General features: G+C 45.5%; 1 protein-coding gene across 5 annotated transcripts in view; it reads left to right on the top strand.

The window, feature by feature from the left end:
- Nucleotides 1–15,939, top strand: part of LOC135216994 (monocyte to macrophage differentiation factor 2-like) — a 291,269-nt gene that overhangs the window by 45,652 nt on the left and 229,678 nt on the right. The window lies entirely within an intron of this gene.

Genomic DNA, 15,939 nt, shown 5'->3' with positions numbered 1-15,939 from the left:
GATAACATTTCTTAAATAAAAAAGGGATTTTGACAAAGGAAAAATCTATTTCTGGGTGATTGGCTCGTGTCGCCCTATGAAAGGATCCTTAATATCATTCTTTCTAGGTAAAATTAATCTAAAATTACCAGAGAAAAACAAAATTAAGAAAATGTCAGTAAAACTGACTCGCTCACTCTTAAAAAGAAGTGTCGGTATGGCAATAGGGGCGAGTGGGAACACTACCACGAGACATTCACCAATTAGAACTTCCAATCAGAATCCCCACAAGAGAGAGCTGATACCAACGGGCGATGCGGCCGCTACTACTACTACTAGAGGACGCCACGGACAACAGCGCCCCTAGCGGACATCCTTAATCTAAAAACATCTTGTCCTGCAGGGGGGGACAAACAATACAGGGTGGGTTTCATAGGGCGACACGAGCCAATCACCCAGAAATAGATTTTTCCTTCGTCAAAATCCCTTTTCTGGGCTCAGCTCGTGTCGGCCTATGAAAGAGTACCAGAGAAACAGACAAGATGGGAAAAAAAGGACAAATGAAAAGCAGTTGTAAAATGAGGGATATAATATAAGTAAATCAATTACAGCATATAAACTAAGTACTTAAGTCTAACTTATTCTAAACAGTAACATAAAAGAAAGTTAGTAATGTAAAGTACTTAAAATTACAGTAAACACAGTAAATATAATAATGCAGTGTAATTTTAACAAAATAGATTTACTTAGATAACTTATTTACAAAATATACAAACACATTGTGTCCTACCCTAGCATAAAAATAAGGGTAGGTACACTGAAGTACATTATCAGTACAAGTGTGGATGTCCCTAGCAAAAAACAAATAAGGGACAATCCACTAATATGATTCCAGCGGCTAAGGCTAGGATATCCGAGTAGCATGGCGATAGGGTGAGGCATGTTGGATGAGGTAGGTAGAAAGGAGACCTGGATCTGTACTACAACTACTATACAGTATCAGGAGAAACAATGTTTCCCGCTGCTACTGCTGAAAATTTTAAAGATTCCAAGGACTTTAGATAATGACGTTTAAAGACTGTCGGAGATTTCCATCCAGTATACTTTTTAAGATCCTCAAAGTTCATATGTTGAAAGTAATTAATTGAGGTGGCTACTCCCCTGATGTCATGTGCTTTTGGGAATGAATCAGGATTGGCTTGTTTAATGAAGTAAAGGATTTGTTGTCTAATACCTTTTACTGACAAAGTACCACCTTTCTCTCTCATGAAGAGAGGACCTGAGGATCTTGAGGATGTACGAGATAGAAAGGCTCTTAAAGTTGATACTGGGCAAAGAGAAGGGTCTTGCGGAAGTGGGATGACTTTCCAAGGGGCCCACCTTGCAAGAGGATCCTCATTTTTAGCCAAAAAACTACGATCTGGAGCAAGCAGAACTTCTCCTGAGGGGAGGAATTCCACATGACCCGCATCTCTGGATAGAGCCGACAGTTCTGAAATTCTAGCTCCTGAAGCTAGGCTTAATAAGAATAATGTCTTTCTAAGAAGCATTATGAATGTACAAGACGAGTTGTCAGTATCTGAAGCTAGTTTGAGGACATCATTTAAGAACCATGAAACTGCAGTAGGCCTTTGAGAAGGTCTAAGTCTAGCACAGGCTTTAGGAATAGACGTGAAATAAGATTCAGTCAGATCTATCTGAAAACCTAACTGAAAGATCTTCTTCAAAGCCGATTTATGAGTAGTAATAGTGCTAGCTGCTAAACCTTTTTTCAAACAAGGATCTGAAAAAGGATATAGCTAGATTAACTGTCATGGTTGTAGTGTTTGATTCTTTCAGGAAGGATGCTAATTTTTAACAGCTGAGTCATATTGTCTAATAGTTGACTCTCTCTTATCTGATTCTAGGAAGAGAATATTTTGTGGATCAATATTAGCATCTTTATTAGCCGCAAACTTCATGAAGTCCATAAAAGTTAGGGTCTGAAGAATTCCTGAGGAAGCGAACACAGTCCTCATTTGTACCGATTGTGACAGCTTGGGATTGGGAATCCGTTGAGGTCGGAGACCCAATTCCAGAAGAAGAGGATACCAGTTGCTCTTGGGCCAGTCTGGTGCAATCAGAGCTACTATTCCCTTGAAAGTCCTCAGCTTGCTTAAGACTTTCAAGAGGAGATTCACTGGAGGAAAAACATAAATTTTTCTCCACTGATCCCAATCTAACGACAGGGCGTCCGTGGCATAAGCCAGAGGGTCCAGGTTGGGGGCCACATAGCAAGGGAGCTTGTGGTTCGCTTGTGAGGCGAAGAGATCTACTTGGAGACCTGGGACTCTCCGGCATATCCACTGGAAAGACCCGTCGTCTAGGGACCATTCTGATTCCAGAGGGACTGACCGGGACAAAGCGGGGGGGGGTCTGCTATCACATTTCTTACCCCCGCCAGGTGAGTGGCGGACAGATGCCATTTGTGTTTGTTTGCTAGGGCAAAGATGGCTATCATGACATGGTTCACATGCTTGGATTTGGACCCTCCCATGTTGATGCATGAACTACCACTGCACTGTCCAAAACTAGCCTTAGATGAGACTTTTTTTCGGGGGAAGCAGTCTCTTCAAGGTAAGAAATACTGCCATTGCTTCCAGAACGTTTATGTGGAGCTGGCGAAATTGAACTGACCAAGTCCCCTGAACCTGTTTGAACTGAGAATATCCCCCCCACCTGGACAGGGAGGCATCCGTGTGAATGGTTAACACTGGAAGGGGATATTGAAGGGGTACCCGCTTGGCTAAGTTCTTTACTTTTGACCATGGACGGAGTTGATTGCGAAGGATCTGCGGAATTACTGACAACTTGTCTCGAGATTTGGCGTTTGCTCTCGATCGCCAAACTCGATTTATATCTTTTAGCCTTGCTTTCAGGAGGATATCTGTCACCGAAGCAAACTGAAGGGACCCTAGGATTCTTTCCTGGCTTCTCCTTGATGTTTGTTTGCATTTGAGAAATTGTCTGACAGATTTTGCTATTTCCTTCCGTTTGGCCACTGGAATTGACAGATTGTGGGAAGACAAATCCCATTGGATTCCCAGCCACTGAAAACGAGACTCCGGGGTAAGTCTGGATTTCATTTTGTTTATCTGGAACCCCAGATGTTCCAGAAAGTGAACTACCTTTTTGGTGGCTTTGAGACATTCCTCGACTGTTGGTGCCCAGATCAACCAATCGTCGAGGTATGCTGCTACCATGATTCCCTGAGTTCTCAATTGCTGCACAACCACTTCTGCTATTTTCGTGAATACCCTGGGGGCTACATTCAGACCGAAGGGCATCACTTTGAATGAGAATGTCTGATTTCCTAGCCTGAATCCTAGGAATGGGCGGAAGTGTCTGGCTATAGGGATATGATAGTATGCGTCTGTAAGATCGATGGAGCATGTGACGGCTCCACGCGGAAGTAAGGTCCTTACTTGCGAGAGGGTAAGCATCTTGAACTTGTCGCAACGAATGAAAGAGTTTAGCTTGACAAGTCTAAGATTACCCTTCTTTTTGTTGAGCCTTTCTTTGGCACGCTGAATAAGCGACCTTGAAATTTTAGATGCTTGACTCTCGCAATAGCTCCTTTCTGAAGGAGTTCCTCCGCATAATCTGTCAATTCCTTTGATGGTATTTGGTGGAATGATTTGATTGGAGGAGGATCTTTGATCCAACTCCAACCCAATCCTTTGGACACTATGCTCTGTGCCCAATTGCTGAACCCCCACCTGTGACGGAAGAGGAACAGCCTCCCTCCTACCTGGGGAGCCTCATTGTTGATGGGCGGGTTGACCACCACGCCCTCCTCTGAACTGCTTACTCCTTGTCGCCCTCCCTGCGCCACGCTGGCGAAAGTAGCCTCTCGCCCTACCTCTCGATTGTCTGTTAAAGGGAGGGTAGCCCTGACCTTCATACGTAGGGTTGAAGGCCGGCGAGAGTGCGTAGGAGGTCGAAGGTTGTGACTGAGGAGACAGCAGGAGGATGGGCTGGTTCTGCTTAGAAGTAGCAGGTTGTCCCTGTTGGGTAACCGGGACGGCCTGAACAAATTGCTGCTGTTGCTGGTGTTTCTGGTAAGGCTGGAACCTTTTACCAGACTTCTTTGGTTTCTTACCAGCAGTGGGGACGGATTCTTGCTTCCTCTTAGATGAAATACCCCACCTAGCTCTAAGGCTCTGGTTGAGCCTAGCCGCCTCGTGGTGTACTTCATTTACAGCGGACTCTGGGAAGAGATCCGCTCCCCACATGCTAGAAGCCAGGAGTCTATTAGGCTCGTGCCTAATAGTGCACTCCTGCAGAACGTGCTTTCGGCAATTCCTCCTAGCTTGGAAGAATTCGAAAGCATCCGTCTGAACCTGGGATTTGGCCAAGATCTTAAACAGAGGTTCCGTGGCATACGAGAGAGCAGCCATCCCTCTGTTATGATCAGCGAATTGAGGGACCTGCCAAACCTAGTTCGCGCGTCGAACTCCGCCTGAATCAAGGAATCAGGCAGCCTTGGAGCTTTTCGCCGAACTGGTCCATGGCGCAGTCCGGTTTGAGCTTACCAAGCGTGAACGTGGCTGGCAAGTTCTCCCACAATTCTCCAAAAGCTGGGAAGAGCGGAGAAGTAGACTCCGCCTCCCTTAGCTGTGGCATGGGCTCATCCTTGAGGACTGCCTGAAGAGTCGTCTCTACTATTTTTGTAGCGGACGGAAGAGAAGCCTCCTCTTCCGTCGCAAAAATAGTGAAAGGACTCTTATAGGCCTGGAGCTTGGTGTTTGTACACTCCCAGTCCTCAAGGCAGTGAACCATTCACGTTGAGCATGATCCCTACTGTAGAGAACATTCTCCCTAGAGATCTTGTCTTCCCTAGTAAGCGCCGCTACGGTCAGCCTAGCATAGCCAATGAAAGGCTGCGTCAAACCCGGAGGATAAAACTCGAAGTCCTCAATCCTTCGAGTTCCACACTCCGGGATAGAGATCATACCATCCTTAAACGGAGCGTAAGCGGCTACTCTCCATGGGTTCTCCATAGAGAAAGCTGGTAGTGAATCATATGGTGGAAGCTGGAAAATACCAGCACTTGTTACTGGGGAGACTGGAAGGGGGACCTGAGAGAGCCCAGCTACTCGGTCCTCATTCTCTCTAACTCTGTTAGAGAGATCTTGGATGGACTGGCCCGATTGAGACAGAGTGCTCGACAGTTGTGCGAACATCTGCTCAAACTTTGTCCCCAGGGCGGAGACTTGAGAGCCGACCATCTCGCCCACCTGTTGCATCACCACTGCTGAGAAAGCAAGTGGGATCAAAGGTGCTGGGTCCCGCTCCTCCAACCGGCGTTACCGGAGTGGATGCGGTGGAGGCCGGAGAAGGCATTGGCTCGGCGGGCGAGCTCGAGCCTTCTCCTTAGAAGACTTGCTTCTAGAGCTCTTCGAGTAAGAAGAGCTCGGCTTGGCCTTCACCGCATCAGCGTAAGAAGTCGAAGACTTCTTAGCTGAAGAAGACGAAGACGACTTCTTAGAAGTCGTCTTAACTAGGGTCTTCGGTTCTCTCTGTCCCTTCACCTTTGGGGGTACAGAGAGAGCGGGAGAGCGGGTAGGGATCTCAGATCCCACAAAGCCTTGGAAAGAAGCACTTGAAGAAGGGACAGGAGAAGATCCAGGAGCGCCCAAGGAAAGACCTTGGGCACCCGACACACCTACCTCAACCAACAAATCCTCCGCACCTACCGCCATAGGCTCAATGTTGAGGTCCAGGGTAGCGACGTCCGGGACCGACTCCTGTGTGGCTACGACCCCGAAAGATTGCTGCATCTCTTGCTGGATGGAGGCTATGAGAGGGGCTGCGGATAAGGGGTCAACATACCCTGTTGACTTGCCCCCGGGGAAGATCTGGACGGCCAGCTTCTTGTCTAAAATATAAGGCTGGCCTTTGGCGGCGTTCTTTCCGAAGCCGCCTACCCACGCTTTCAGGGTTGCAAGGGCGACCTCCCTCACACCAGCAGCCTGAAAGAAAAGGCGAAATGAGCTTCTAATGGCGGAACGGGGTTAACAAACTTATGTCTAAGAGTTGTTAGTAAAATGATAAAGAAGTCTATAATCGACTTACCCCCTACCCCTCCACCAGCTGACTGACTAGGTCGTAGCAGATGGCGCAGGGCTTCGGGTGCCAGACGATCATATCTTTGTACGGCGTGGCACATGGAGCGTGAGACCTGCACTCATCGTGGCCGCAGGGGTGTCGTACAACGTCGCGTTGCATCCCAGGACCTGACAGTTGGTAGCCTGTAAGTGGAAAGATACATAAGTATCAGGAGAACACTTACAGCCTAACAGTTGCTCCGCTGGTGCCGGAGCGAAAAAGTTAGATTAAACCAGAGCCCCGCCATAATACGTGTGGTAGAAAATGGTTGGTTGTCCTAGGCTACGGCGGAGACAAGAGATAGAATCCAACCAGGTGTGGTAAAATGAAACCACGACGGATAATGGCGGGGATGGTATACATATGAATAATAAAATTAAACAAATCATCGTAAAATTAGGGTATATCCTTAAAAATAACAATAATTATCAAACCTTTCCCCACCCGTCTACTAGAAGAGTGCCCGGGTAAGAAGCAAGCTCCCTTCCGGTAGCGGGGGAGAGATGTAAGGATATAGTAGGCAAGCAACCGACCACTAGTAGTGACCACCCCGCCCGCTGGCGGAGCCAGTAATCTATAACCAAAGGTGCCCCGGCTGCGGCGGAAGGCTCCGTTCGTTATAGAAAGGGAAGGTGGCTGAGCAACTGGGGAAGGGGGGGGGGGAGGGTCTCGGCATAACACGGCGGGAGAGAGAGAGAGGGGGGGGTGGCCTACTCCTCCCCGTCCCAACAACTACCCCCGCTCGGAGACCCGGGTACCCTATGAGTGGTCGCCCTATACCCCCCACGCTGGGAGGAACCCCTGGCCTCCTCAGAGAGAGAGGGAGGAAGGCAACTGAGGTTGTCATGACAACCAAGGGTTCCCCCAGCGCCTCCCTATACCTGGTAGGGAGGGAAGGGGAAGGTGCGATGGAACACGTGACCGAACAAGTGGCCTAAGCCGCGAAGCAACACAAACCGTGGGAGGGCCACGTGAACCAGGCTGTACCAATACATGGGACATGCACCTAGGCTAGCCTAACACCTAAATAGAACTAAATTTACATCGTAAGATGGAAAAGACACTTTTAGTAGAAGAAAAAAGAAGCCCAGGAGGAGGCAAACTGTTCCGAGGAACAGAAGCCTACTCGGAGCCAGCGATAGCCGATGAAGAGCAAGAGCCGGGATGCTGGGCTGGAACATAGAATAGCCTAAATACCAAACTAAGAGAAATGGTAAAAAGGGCTAACCATAGCTAAAACTCGATGTAAAAAACGACGAACGTGATAAAGTAAGCCCATAAGTATAAGAAGTCCCAGTATGGAGGACCGGGAATTCTTAACGAGGCAGCATGGCGCCGCCACGAGACAACCGGGAAACCGTATATGACCTATTAGAAGGAAAATACTGGTTCCCGGAAGACTAAAATACAGTAAAACATTACTTATGAGGCACTTAACTTAGCCATTGCGATGGCAGAACGTTCCATGATGGATGGTGATATAAATCCTCGTGAAATAGCACAAGCACAAGAAAATGTGTCCGAACAACGCTGGCGCTAATAATTAAGGATGTCCGCTAGGGGCGCTGTTGTCTGTGGCGTCCTCTAGTAGTAGTAGTAGCGGCCGCATCGCCCGTTGGTATCAGCTCTCTCTTGTGGGGATTCTGATTGGAAGTTCTAATTGGTGAATGTCTCGTGGTAGTGTTCCCACTCGCCCCTATTGCCATACCGACACTTACTTTTTTAAGAGTGAGCGAGTCAGTTTTACTGACATTTTCTTAATTTTGTTTTTCTCTGGTAATTTTAGATTAATTTTACCTAGAAAGAATGATATTAAGGATCCTTTCATAGGCCGACACGAGCTGAGCCCAGAATTACTGTTTATGTATACTACTACAATTGTATGGTAAATTTTTTCTTCACTTTTTCCTAGTTGCACAAAATTTGCTGAAAAAAGTTTTAGATGTAAAGTATAGAGCTGATTATAAGTAAAAGCTATGTATTTGATTGTAAAGTTTAGGGCTGATTATGTACTGGTTAAATCTATTTTGTTCCTACACGATATACAAACCCTCAGTCCTTTACATTAGGAAAATCTTTAAGGCGAAGCTAGAACACAACCGTTAAATTCTTAAACAAGGTAGTTAGGCAGTAACTACTGTCTGGTAGGCAAGTAGACCTACCTGCCCAGATGTTAGCACTCCACTTTGCTTTTGGACATCTTTTCATGAAGACTTATGTTGTGAGCTCTTGCTAACTAACCGTTAATTACTATTTCCCAGTGGGGTCCTTCTTTTATTATTTTAAATATATATATTGTGTTTGATGTTAATAATTGATTGACTCAAATAATTAATATACAAACCCACTTTTTATGATAGCCTTGCTAGTCGCCTTTTTCCTTAATGTATTATGGGTTGGTGGCAAGGGTGTACCTATACCCTTAATACCTATTTTCGCCCTTTAACGTCATGGCGAGACTTCTAAGGATCTGCCTTCGCGAACTGAAGAGGCAGTTGGGTTTTCTGTTGGCTTGCCTGGAACCATCACACTTTCCCCAGGGTCTAGTGAGTCGGTGGCTGTAGAAGTGCAAACTTCAGTTCACACTTCTGTCACTAGTCCTTGAGGTTCTGCTCCTAAGACTACAGTGAAACCCTGTATTCGTGCACCCTTGATTCACAGACTAGTGTATTTCTCTCCAAAACATGTACACCAGTCGGGATGCGTACCAGCCCCCCTGCGAATAGTTGGAACCCCTTTAAAAATGCTTTAAACCTCCTATTTTATTAGTTAGACCTCAAGAAAAAACCACTAAAAATTTTTATACCTGGTTTTTTAGTAGTTTTATTACAAAAAGTGCATTTTATGATGAAATTGATAAAAAAAAAATATATAAATTTGTGGATATTTCTCATAGAAAAATAACGCGAATAGGCGAACTTCTGTGAATGGTCAGGGGAAATGTTCCGGAGAGAAATCCGCAAATGCATGAGTCCGCAAATCTGGAGAATGTGAATATGGGAAGTCCACTGTACCCCCCATTATTCACGGAAAATTCGCCTATTCGCTGTATTTTTTATTTATGAGAAATATTCACAAATTCCTGTTTTTTAATTATTAATTTCATCATAAAATGCACTTTTTGTGATAAAACTATTAAAAAACCATGTATAAACCTTTTTTAGTGGATTTTTCTCGAGTTTTAACTAACAAAACAGGTAGTTGTTTATATGCGGAACAAACCTTCAGTCTTAACAGTAGGATTACTTTCCAAGCACCAGCCGGTATCGGTTAAAACAATCAAAGATTGTAAAGCAAGGTATTGTTTATTGGTCAGTTTAGCTTTATTATAAAATTTACTGTGGTGTTTTTGTAGGGCTTGGAACAAATTAGGCATTTACATGTAAAACGTAGTTCTAGATACAAAAAAATCAGGTTACAAGAGCTGGTTTGGAACGGATTAATTTTGTAACCTGAGGCACTACTGTATTTCCTTTCGGTGTGTGTCATTGTTTTTTATTATTATGGATTCCTCCGAGTCTTCATGACCTCGTCAACGCATGTGCCCAAGAATTCAAGGTTTTCCATGCTCAAGGTTTCTGGCGTTTACATCTACGGGATCCTCATATGACATGTAATAGGTGCAGAGCCAATTATTAGTACTGCACGAATCCCTGCCTGGAATGTTGTGCTTGGCGTAAGTTGCAGTGGAGGGTGTTTTATAGGAAGAGGGAACTTCATAGAGATTCGACTCATCCGTCTAGGGAGGGATTTTCTTGCCTCGTATGGATGATTCATCTTCTCCCTCTCCCGCGATCACTCTCCCTGTGGCTAGTTCTAGTGCTCCCATGTCACCTATTCACAGATTCTGGCTATTTGCGAGGGTGTTTGCTACGTATCCCCCATGAATACGTGGGGAAAACGCTGTAGTTCCATGTAGGGGGCTCGTTAAAGAGATTCCCGAGTGCACATAAATCTACCAATTCACATGCATCTAGAGTCAACTCTGGCACGGAGTGGGAGGAAGGAGTGAGTCACTCGGATGACTCACTCCTTGCCGGTGATTTCTCTCGTGGTGTTTGCTCAGTACCCAGAGTTGATGTGACAGTCCCACGGGACCATGCACGAGGTGAGACTGATAGGGAGTCCCCCATTCAGTCCTCTTGAGAGGTTTCGGCTTCGACAAAGACTGAGACACGTCGGAGGATGGTACTGGCCCTTGTCAGTCAGGTGCACGCTCAACGCCACCCCGGCCACTGTCACATTCGTGAGACCAACCGGTCTCAGTGGTGGCAAGCGTTTCTCTTGCTGTGCAAGAGTTTGTAACCCTCCTCAGGAAAGTGTTCTTCAGGGTAAGAACACTCCTAGACTTGCATTATGGCCATCGCCGCAGGCTGATGGCTGCCCACGACCCGCATCTCCTACTAGTTATGCCAGCAAGGCGAGCAAGAGCATCCAGTCTTCTTCACCTATTCCCCCCTACATCCTATGGCTACACCGGGAGGGGCAAGGTGAATAGGAGGGATCCTATTCACCATAGGATTCAGCGTCAGGGGACTACATTCCTGGAAGGATCTAAAGGTCTCACCGGATGTAGGTCCACGTTGTTGAAGAAGGTACTTCTGTCAATGACGTTGAGACTTCTCACTGTCTCGACACCTGGTATTTAGATTCTGAGGATTCGAACACCTGGAGGCTATGTTCTCCCTAGCTCTCTTTTTTTCCTTTGGACTGATTTCAGTTCACAGTCCCCTATGGGTTCATGCATTTTGGGAGCCTCAATACATATTCCGTCAAATTGTGCTCCCATTCCAGTCTTAAATGCTCACATTTAGGACTGGTTTTTATGCCTGTTCCTCCTCGATTTCTACAGGAGTTGAAGGGCCCCTTCCCAATGATCATTTGATGAAACTCGGGTCTCGCCAAGCTCTTAAGTTCTTTGGAATTTCTAACACTCTCCGAGTGTTTTGGTCTTCTATGATCTGCAAACACTATCATGTTGCCAAGCACCAGGGCGAGACAAGGCTCACCCGGTTATTGTCTTGCAAGAGTCGGGTTTCTTGCCAAGTGCAGGAATTCTTATGAATTCTAGCATTTGCTATCACGAGTGCTTGGATGGTGAGACGAGCCTTCAGTCTCGTTTGGGGTTATGCAGAGCTTGGAACTGCATGCAACTCCTAGATGAATGGTCAAGTACCGCCCTCGTGTCTTGACCTAGGACAGCAGACACAGTATCCCTTTTTATTCTTCTTCTTGGAGCTTCAGCCTCGAAGGAGAACAGTTAATTGGTAAGAAGTGATAGTTTTTTGCTGACGATTACCACTCATAATTTAATGGAGTGATGATTTACTCAGCTCTCTTGACTCGGCTCGGTCAGCCAGCTCTGCCGAGCCGAGTGCTCAGTTCTACCTTGTCATGGCATAGCACCTTCCCTTCCCCCTGTTGCAGCAAGTTTTCACAGGGGTCATCTTCTTTGTCGTCTGACGCCTCCTCACCTGTCTTTAAAGGCTTCTATGGCCTACGAAGAGGAAGGTAGTTTTTCCTCCCCCTGAGAAGTCTCACCCTGAGATTTCTAAGGGTCTGCAACCTTTCCCTCTAGAGGAAGCATTTGGCTTTCTCATTGGCTCACCTGTTCTTTCTTGAGTGGGAACTGGGATGCTATTCCCAAAATATAGTGTATTGGGAGCCCCAGGAGTTTGGACCTAGGTTCATTCTCATGTCTCTGGTTCCAAGGGCACCGCTTATGGAACTGAAGCTGTGTCGGGTACTTGTGAACAAGTCTCTCTGAGCATACAACTTCCAAGGGGGTCGTACACCCACAGTAATGAGTAGTCTTCTCTCCGTCATGTCAGTGGCGCAGGGCAAGAGAAGGAATTGAGCCATATTGGTGGCTCAGACCCACATGTGAAAGCCAGGTATGGCTATTCTTCAGGTGCCAAGATCGATGTCGTTGTCTCTCAGGACAAGGCATCTGTAGGAGCTAGAAGGAGGTTCTCTGAGTAGTCCTGTTTGTGAGGTTTGGTCACAGAGGAGATAGATGCGTAGCAAAACGTGGCGAGTTCTCGCCAGCTTTTACTGCATTTAACTCCACTCAACTTTTGCTTGGCAGAGTGAGAACATGGCAAGTTCAGAGAAGAGTGGGCAAGAACAGTTAATCCTCCTTTTTTTTTTTGTCCCCTCTACTCCCCAGAGTTCAAATACGAGAGACTATGTAGTATTTGGTTCAATCTTATGATCGTACTGAACATATGTCAATCTGTTCAGGATGGTTAGCATCGAGAAGTTAGAACTCTCCAGTGCTACTGTTTTGGGAACAACCAGTTCAGCTTGAACTAGTCATCTTTGGTGTCCTGTTATCACCGTAGAAGTCTCCCTTCGGGACAGGTTCACTTTCACTCTCTTCATTAGAGAATGAAGGTCTGCTTCCAGTCCTTATCCTTATCTCTTGAATAAAGAAGAATTAGGCTGGCGCCACGATTTATTACATGGAACATACTAATATAACTAGTATATTTGCCTCACGACATGTGTGTGTTATAAGTTGCACCGTCTGAGTAATAGGTGCATACCTATAAGTTAATTCTTCAGATAAATAGTACCTTCTCTTAATTAACCTGAAACTCAGGAGAGCCTCTCAAGATTTTTTCCTCCCATTTCGGTTAATTTGCATATGCTGAATGCATTCCAGGCAACTCAGTACAGACGGCCCTCGGTTAGCGGCAGGGATTCCATTCCTGGCCGCCGACGCTAAGTGATTTTTGACGCTAAGCAATTCTAAAGCCTACGGCCGCCACACACCTTCTTTCAAAATTCTAGACCAGTTAACAGCGCCCTAGACCAGTCAAATGGCACCTTAATCCCGCGATGGCGCAATAAGTAAAATTATATTTATGCAGTATAGATCTATAGAATTTACTGTACAGTACATTATAGTAGTATAAATACTGTAAAGTGAAAAAAGCCTAGCTTTAATCCTTTGGGTGTCTAGAGTATGTAAAGATATAATAAGGTGTTATACAGTGTACATGTAGCTGTAGTGTTCAAGTTACGATAATTCATTTTACGATAATCCGATTTTATGAGAGACCAAATTACAATAGCCTAACTTTATCCCATCCTCTAGTTACATAAGTTCAAAAACAGCAAAAGAGAATGATGAAAGTATGGTTTTAACCTTATACTTGTTGCATAAACGTGTACAGCCATGAACAACCAAACGTGAAACTACTTTTTTTTACAACCGAATTTGATAACATCCGTTTGGCTTGTATTTCAATCATCGTACTATAGTACACTATTACCGTAGTTGTTATAAATGGCATTATGTAGAATAGAACTGAGATATCTTAGCATAATAACTTTATTTCCTATAGATCAAAGATCAATATAGATCAAAGATCGATATAGATCAAAGATCAATTGGGAAATATACTGTTAAATTTAAACCTAGTTATAACTGAAGCTGAGAAAACTGTTCAAGCTGCTAATGACTATTATCGTGCATTGGCAACAAGGATAAAACTCCAGTAAACGTATGCCATCAAACACAACCGTAGATAAAATTGAGATAAAATAATTTTAATCAAAACTACTGGGCTTCAAAGAACACATTTTACTGTTGGTTTCACGCCGATAAGGTAGATAACGTAAAGTTCGTATTATGATGATATAAAGGAAAATTGCGAACAGAATCATGTAATATTTTTAGGCAATAAACATGCCGCCAACGTAATATGTTAACGAAAAAAAAGTTCACAATCACAACGAGGCATATTTAATTCATATTTTGTTCATGAAACTTACCTGTCAGATATATATATAGCTCTATTCTCCGAAGTCCGACAGAATTTAAAAACTCCCGGCACACACAGTGGGCGGCCAGGTGGTTAGTACCCATTCCCGCCGCTGGGAGGCGGATATCAGGAACCATTCCCATTTTCTATTCAGATTTTTCTCTGTCGCGGTAGTGAAAACACCTGTTTCCATTACCTCCGCCTAGGATTTTGAAACTTCATTAGCCGCTTAAGTATCCTATTTATTTTTTGAATGATTGACTTGGATTTGTGGCTAGGCATACGCTATCATAAATTAATTTAAATTTTTTCATTGCATATGATGTCTGAATCTAGTTAGCCTTGTTTCAGACTTTGTTGTCTGCAACGGGTAAGGGGAGGCTACCGAAACCTTCGGTAGACACTCGCTTAGTATACATGACGTTTACATGTTTTCTTTGTTGAAAGATCAATGTAGTGTAATGTTGACGGATTCCGAAGACGTATGATTGGTATGTACGCAAATTAGAGCGTGATAGAATCAGGAGGTTTTCCTCCACAGTAAACAGAAGTTAGGATATTGAACCTACTAACCTCCAGTAGACTTTATTTTGCCTAACCCTGTGGTATGGCTTACGGGCCTAGAGGAAGTGTCTGTGAGAGGTAAAGCCCTTTCTATTATGGTGGATTACATCAAGTAAGCTTGAAAAAGTGCTCGCTCTCCAATCAGTGTTGTGAGTGTAGTGATGTTGATTTTTGCCCCTAGTGTTGTGGAGGGGGCGTCAGATCGGTTCCTATAACGCCTCTAGGTCTAAACCTCTGTCGGACTCCCAGGACCAGGGAGGGGGCAAGTTGAAAACCAAAGGAGGGTTACGGGAACCCCCCACCGATCTGGCGTCCCTTCGGCAGGACCTGAAGACGCTTCCAAGGCTGCCAAAGATCGTGCACGTGCACGAATCATGAAAGATTGCTTCTCGTCCTCCGAGGCGTCCTCCCCGCAAGGTTGGAGCTCTCGGAAGGACTCGCGCCCTCTAAAAAGAAGGTTTAGAGAAGAGGATGCCTCACGTCCTCTCTCTCGTCAGGAGGGAGCGTCAGAGTACTGATCTGGCGGTTCCCTTCGGGATGACTTGTTATATCGATAAGCGTGACAAAGACGCAAAATGTCGCACAGGCGGCTGTCGTCTTGGTCAAGAGATTAAAAATGTCCTTAAGGCAGGACCCTCACGAGGACGCCTTTCGAGACATTCAACGCTCTATCGAGAGGAAGGAACGTCTTTACTCTTGTAGCAAGGATTGTTTTCTTGCTTTCCAAGACGCTCCCCTCCTCCCTCCCCTCAGGGCGCTATGTATACGTTATGTGACGTTCGCTTTACTACAAAAACGGATATTGTTCAAGCTTGACGTCCGGCAAGCTGAATTGCAAAGTCAAACAGCTCGCCAAGTACGCCTCTTACTCGTCCCTAAGGGACGCTCTGTCAGCGGACAGAGATGACACTGGACAGACTATCCTAGTTTTCGACAGGAGAAGGGCAAAGAATTCCTCATACCCAAGAACACACAGGCGTCCTTTTAAATGCCCTTCTGCAGTGTCGATGAGCGTGACAAAGACGCAAGATGTCGCACAGGCGGCCGTCGTTTTTGTCAAGAGTGGCGAACGTCCTTAAGACTCGTCCTGATGACGATCACCGTACTTCTGCTTAGGACGCTCGCGTTTCATGAGCGGCTCTCCCCTCGCCAGGAAGCCTCTCAGGTTACTCGTGTTGATGCACGTCATTCACTATGACGCTTCCCTTGATGTTCGTCGCTCTTCTATTCCGGACGCTCTTCAAGACGCTCAAAGAATGCAATCAGGACGTTCGGCAAGCACCTCGCTAGGATTCCTTTCGGAACGCTCGGCGTTCCTTTTTTGAGCACGTTTCTGGATATGTTCATTTGCATTACTAAGACGCAAGATGTCGCACAGGCGGCCACCGTCTTTGTTAGAAGGTAACGAAGGTCTTTAAGGCCGTCTTGGAGACGATAGCCTTACGTCTTCCTATAGTGCTCTCACACTTCAGGA

The sequence above is a fragment of the Macrobrachium nipponense genome, chromosome 7 (assembly GCF_015104395.2).
Source record: "Macrobrachium nipponense isolate FS-2020 chromosome 7, ASM1510439v2, whole genome shotgun sequence".
Lineage (NCBI taxonomy): Eukaryota > Metazoa > Arthropoda > Malacostraca > Decapoda > Palaemonidae > Macrobrachium > Macrobrachium nipponense.
This window is presented reverse-complemented; position numbering and strand designations above follow the sequence as displayed.